The sequence below is a fragment of the Gymnogyps californianus genome, chromosome 24 (assembly GCF_018139145.2).
Source record: "Gymnogyps californianus isolate 813 chromosome 24, ASM1813914v2, whole genome shotgun sequence".
In the NCBI taxonomy this organism is placed as follows: Eukaryota; Metazoa; Chordata; class Aves; order Accipitriformes; family Cathartidae; genus Gymnogyps; species Gymnogyps californianus.
This window is the reverse complement of record NC_059494.1, coordinates 302746-308745: the sequence shown is the minus strand read 5'-3', so window position 1 is coordinate 308745 and position 6000 is coordinate 302746.

Below are 6000 nucleotides of genomic sequence, written 5' to 3'. Positions count from 1 at the left end.
CCTTGGCACTGGGGCGAAGGGGGGGTGTTCGCAGGGGTGAGTGTGCAGGGGGGGTACCCGGGAACACGTGCGTGTGCAGGCACAGGTATACGCATGTGTGTGCAGGCCAAGGGCTGGCGGAGGCAGGCCCAAGGCTGGAAGGGGGTTGAGCCCCCCGGGCTCGCACTGCCCCATGGCACAGGGGGCAACAGGGACCCAAGTCCAGGCAAGGCTGGCCTCCATGCATCCCTAGTCAAGCACCTGCTTTTAATTACTTGACACCAGCAAGAAACACTTGTGGGCAGTGCTAGCGAGGGAACAGTGAGGGGAGAGCATCCTCTGCTGATGACAGCTTTTTAATTCTGTCATTCACCCCCAGCACCAACGGGCTCCTCCGGAGAGCGGGTGGGCTGGGCAGTCTGCAACGGGGGCACCTGCAGAGCTTTTTTCAGGCCCTTACGCAAGAGGCTGACTTCTCTGCTGTGGCCAGGTACTGCGTGGAGCTGTGCAATGGGATCGGAGGGGCACAGGCAGCCCTGTCCCTGCGTCTCCCGGGCCCGGGGCTTCATCTGAGCTGTGCAAAGGTAGGATGAAACACTGCAGGGCAGGAAAGATAAACGAGAAGGACTTTATACTGTCTTGCCCTTGCTGGCGTGGTCTGAGTGTCTTATCAGGCTTGTCCCATACCTCCTTTCTTCAGAAACAGGTTTGGGGTCAGATTCTGCTCACCAGAGCCCACCCAGGGCCATGCCTTTGGCTGTAGGCCAGTGATGCTGGTATGAGTGAAATCGAAGCGGGGATTTAGATGGCTCTGGATGCCTCTGCATCCATCTGTGTATACACTAGCATGTTTCTTTGTTTTTCTTTGCAAGCAGCAGTTATAGTTGTTACTTACACAGCGCTTGCCCTCAGTGTATATTTCAAATACAGGAACTTCACCAGATGCAGGATCAACCCCACCAGCACCAAAGCGAAGGGTCTGCTGGGGAGACTGGGGTCTGGGAAGGTCAAGAGAGTATTGCGTGGTACACCAGCGAGCTGACGGCATGTCCCTCTTGTTGCAGGAGAGGCTTTGTGCAGCTTTGCCGTTCCCCTCGGCTCTAACTCCAGCCGTTGTCACACCAGCGGAGTGTGCTAGGAAAAAGAAAACGTGCCTTGTCTGTTCTGCGGGCACTGGCCTTTTCAGAAAGTCGACATCTTGAATGGATTTACCATCCCCTGGCTCATTTATTTGGCAGACCGTGCCGACGTGAAGGCTGCATAACTGCAAACCCTTGACTTGGCTATTCGAACTGCTGTCAGGGAGTGGTTACATCTTCCTGCCTGTACCTGCGATGCCATCCTATATTCCAGCATGTGGGATGGCAGCCTGGGTATTATCTGACTTGCAGGACTAATCCCTAGTGTGCAAGCCCGGCAGCTGCACCGAATTGCCCACTCCCATGGCAACGTCATAAAATCAATAGTTTGTCAAGAGGGTATTGAAGGTGAATTTAGAAAGTTATGGATTGCTGCAGGAGGGAGAGAAGAGAAAATACTATCCATTTGGGGCACAAATGCAGGCACGATAATTCTGGAAGCTGTGAGCGGTGAGGCCCCAGCCTCGCACGGGAGGTCTCTGCTCCGGACATTGTCTTTCCAAGACCTTGTAACTGTCAGAAAAATGAATTTTTGAATTGGACCAGGCTGCCGTGTCAGGGCTGTGGTATCGTCAGCTCTGAGAAGGATAAGATCAGTAATAATTGGCTTGAACGTTACAGGGGCATTCCCCACAGGAACCTCGTCACTGCATTGCAATTAAGAGCGAATGTCTACCCCGCAAGAGAATCATTAGCACGGGGTCAGCAGGAATCCCAAGTTAAGACCTGTCAGCGTTGTCAGGCTGAGAGTGAGACTTGCTCGCTTATTATCGGATACTGCGCTGAGGTGCAAGATGCCAGGATCAAAAGCCATCAACTGTGTGATCCGCGGGCTGAGGAAGCTCAAAAGGGAGAATGGGCTGTGTTTCATGAGCCACTCCTACGGGACCACCGAGGTGAGCTCCATAAGCCTGGCCTAACATTTCTAAAGGGTTCTCAGGCACTGGTGGCTGATATAACCATCAGGTACAAAAGTATCTACTTACATCTGTAGATATTGCACATATCTTTGTGAGCCCCGCAGAGGCTATTATATAATAAGTATTTTGACTGTAAATAAATTATATTTGTGGGTTGTGATGACTTGAAGTGGAGGTCTGTCAGAAGGGAGGGAGGAAGGATAATAGGTACAAGAAGGGAACTCTATAGCCATGAGTTCCTTAACCCACCCATCCTATCAGCTGGCCTTACTCGGGTGGACAGGCTGCCTTAACTAACCTGGAAAAGGACCATGTAAATCGTATGTGTTCAATAAACAGCTGACAGCACTGGTGGATCCTGAGAAGCTAGCACGTTTTAGAAGTATAAACACTTGTCTGAAAACCTAAACTAGCATGTTATTTGCGAGTAGCATAGCTCCATCTAGCATTCATGAAAACTGATGCTTCTCTAAAGCTTAATTCATAACTACTTTGTTAAGTGTTAAAAGCTGTTCTTCTGTCTGTCAACAGCCACAACGACCAGGAAGCCAAGTGCTTCTTTACAGTCAGAGCTTATACGTACAGCTCTATCACCTCCTCTGCATTTAGACCATCCTTCACTCTGCAGATGCCTGCCTTGGGGCAGGACACGTCCAGACACAAACCTCTACTTGCCCTAGGCAGGGCTCAGTCCTTTCCCAATACTGATATAATTCTTTTCCTATCAAAATTTCTCTTTGAGCCCATGTAAACTTTTTTTATATCTACTGTTATCTATTGTTAGCCCCTTGTGGCTAACACCCCATTGCTGAACTGTATCAGGTGAAAAAGTATTTGCTGTTTGTCTCAGGGCTGTAAAGCTTTTCCAAGAAGAAGCATTGCTTAGCGGGTAGAGCACAGGCGGAGGACAGAAAGGAGGGCAAGACCTAGGTCCACCCCAGTATTGCAGCCAAATCGACCCCGGATTCAGCCAAAGTCACTTCACCCTTCTATGTTTTGTCGTCTTCGTCCACAGAGTAGCAATTATAAAACAGCGTGCTGCTGGAGTGTCATGACTAATCACTTGCAAACACCTGGAGAGTCTAAGCCACCCTGTATTCCAATGCCCTTCAGGTTTGTTAAAGACCTTTGAAAATTTCAAAATACTGAATGTCAGGTGCTAAAAACTCTGACTTACTGTGCTGACGCGGGGCTGCCTTTGCTCACACACTAACTGCTCTGCAGCCTGGCACCACAAATGGGCTGTGTGCTGTCTTCAGAGTCTGGTGGTGGCTGCAGGATGGAGAATCACTGCACCTGGTAATTCTGAGGACAGAAATTAACATACTGGGCAATGGAAGTGTCTATTGAAAAGTGTTTCACCGCTCCCTCAGGGAAGCACAGCCGCTTGGAGAGACTCAGCCTGGCAGTTGTCACTGCAATCATTAAACGGAGCAGCAGAAGTTGGCATGGACACTGCTCCAGGTCAGTAGAGCTGAGCTCCTGGCACAGCACTCAGATAATGAGTGGAGACGGGCAATTGTCATGAAGAATTAAATTTGCTGCAATGAGTCCTTCCCTCCAAATGTTCGGGGAGAGTGAAGCTTGTTTTGCAAGACCAAGGGAAAGCTCATATCAAAGTGTGAACAGGAATTCACGCAAGAGCCCGCAGCCTGCCCTGCGCAGTCAGCCTGCGGTCTCTGCGGTTTGGGTACCGAGCGCTCGTGAGATGGGCACAGCGATTTGCGGGTCACCAGTCCCATGGGCTGCCTGAACCACTTCCCGCATCGCGCTGCACGCGCAGCAGACCAGCAAAACGGCTCCTGGAGCAAACTGCAAACAGGCAGAGGGCCTGAAAATTCACGCCACAGAGCAGTTCACTCTCCCCGCATCTTGACCCTAAATGCACGCCTTTCTGCTTTTTGTGGTGACAAAACACCTGGACACTCTGTTGGGAGCAAGGCAGAAAGCAGCAGTTTTTGTAGAAATTTCTCTGAAAGCTAGAGACAAGGTTACTTTTTTAATTGAATAAACTGCATCTGCAACCTGTCAGTCCTTTGAGCAGAGCTAGACAGATCTGTGTGAGGGAATAAAGGCCTGCTGAAGTGCTCTGGTTCTCAGCTCAAGGGCCACCACCACTTCAGAAGCACTTGATAACACTTTGCTTCCTGAGCTCAAAAGCGTGAGCGAAACCCAACACAGAGCAAATTGCCAGGGTGCCGGGTGCGGAGGCTGCTCCTAACGACTGAGCACTAAGCAAGCCTCGGCGGGCACAGCTCCACGGCTGGATCTGGTCACAGCCTGAGAGGCATCGGCTTGAGCTGAACAATGATCTACTGGGCTTGGTCAAACGGTGAGATCTGGTGGCAAGCGTAGCTGCGCGTCCTGCCAGTCGCATCGGCAGCTCGTTAACGCGCACCTTGAGGGAAGCGCTGGCCCGCTGGCTGTGGCCGTGGGTCCCCGAGGGACGGCAGGGGCTCCCGGCCGGGCGGTTTGCTACAGGAAGCCCTGGAGATGCGCGGCATTAAAGAATGAAGCGTGCTGGAGGAATGCGCTCTGGAAGCCTGTGGCTCGTCACCAGTTAAATGGAACTGAAGAGAGCCATCAAGCAGCTTCCATAAGCGCATCTCTGGTGTTCTCTGAGTACAGCCATGGCAAGAAACCATGAGATAGTGTTTGCATTTCAGTCCTTACAAGGCAGGGACCGCTCCTGGGCTCCTACCCCTATTTCCCTCTTCTGTAACTGCTAAATCTGATGCAGTGACTTTTTATCAGCAAGTTGCTCAGCGAGGGTCGCTGAAGGTTTGTTTGCTGCAGATTCAAGCTTTGTGATCCGTTAACTTTGGTGTTTAAGAAAGTGCAGGTTGCGGTTCCAAGCATTATTTTCGCCTCTGACACGTGCGGTCCCTGGTGCATTTCTGTGCCGTGCCCTGGCTCTGAGGCTTTCCCCAGCGGAGCTCAGCACAGTGGCTCTGCTCAGCTGCGGACCTTCTCCGGGCCTTGTCCACTCCCCGCCCGCCGCGGCCGGTGGAAGGGGACCGGCTCACAGGGACACCGGCACGCGCGCGGGCATCTCAGCCGCAAAAACCTCCTTTCTGCGACAATCCATGCCCCAGCGCGGGTGCCGCGGTACGTGTGCCGCGGGCCGCAGGCACCCGCGTCCCGGTGTCTGCCTGTTTACTTGCTCGGGCTCTGCGGGCGTTCCGAGCCGCGCGGCCCTTCAGGACGACGGCCCCGAACGGGTCTGGCCGCCGGTTTATGGCCCGGCCCGGCGCTCGGGGAGCGCTGCTGCGGGCCCGCGCTGCTCGCGGCGGCGGCGGCGGCGGCCTCCCCTCCCTCTCCACGCCGGTTCACGGGGACGCCCTGATCGCCGGCCGAGCGCCGCCCCGCGCAAGCCCCCGCTCCTCGGGCCGCGGCCAGGGCCGCCCGCGGCGTCTCCAGGAGGTGACGGCAGCGGCGCTCGGCCCGAGCTCCCGGCAGCGGCCGTTAGCGGCGCCTCCGGCTGCGGGGCAAGGACCCCGGCCCGGCCTCCGCCCCAGGCCCCGCCGCCGCCGCCGCCGCCGCCGCTGCCCCCTGACCCCCGACCCCGCCCCCTGACCCGGCCCCGCGCCGCCCGCCCCGCCGCGCCCCCGGCGCTCCCCCGCCCTCGCGGCGCCGCAGCCAATGAGCGGCCGCCGCCGCATCCGGGGCCCGCGCCCCCCCACCCCCACCCCCCGCACCCCCCCCGCTGCTCGCGCTCGGCCATGGCGGAGGTGAGTGAGCCGCCGCCGGGGTCGCGCCGGGCCGGGCCGGGCCGGGCCTCGGGCCTCCCGCCTCCCCCGGCCGGGCGGGGGCACCGGGGGCCCCCCGAGCCCCGGCAGCCTGGGGCCGCCCAGGGGCCGCGGTCCTGCGGCCGCGGGGTGGATGGGGCGGCGCGGGCCGCCGGAGCAGGGCCCGCCGGGGCGGGGGCACTCGGGCCGAGGGGCTCCGGGGTCCCGGGCGGC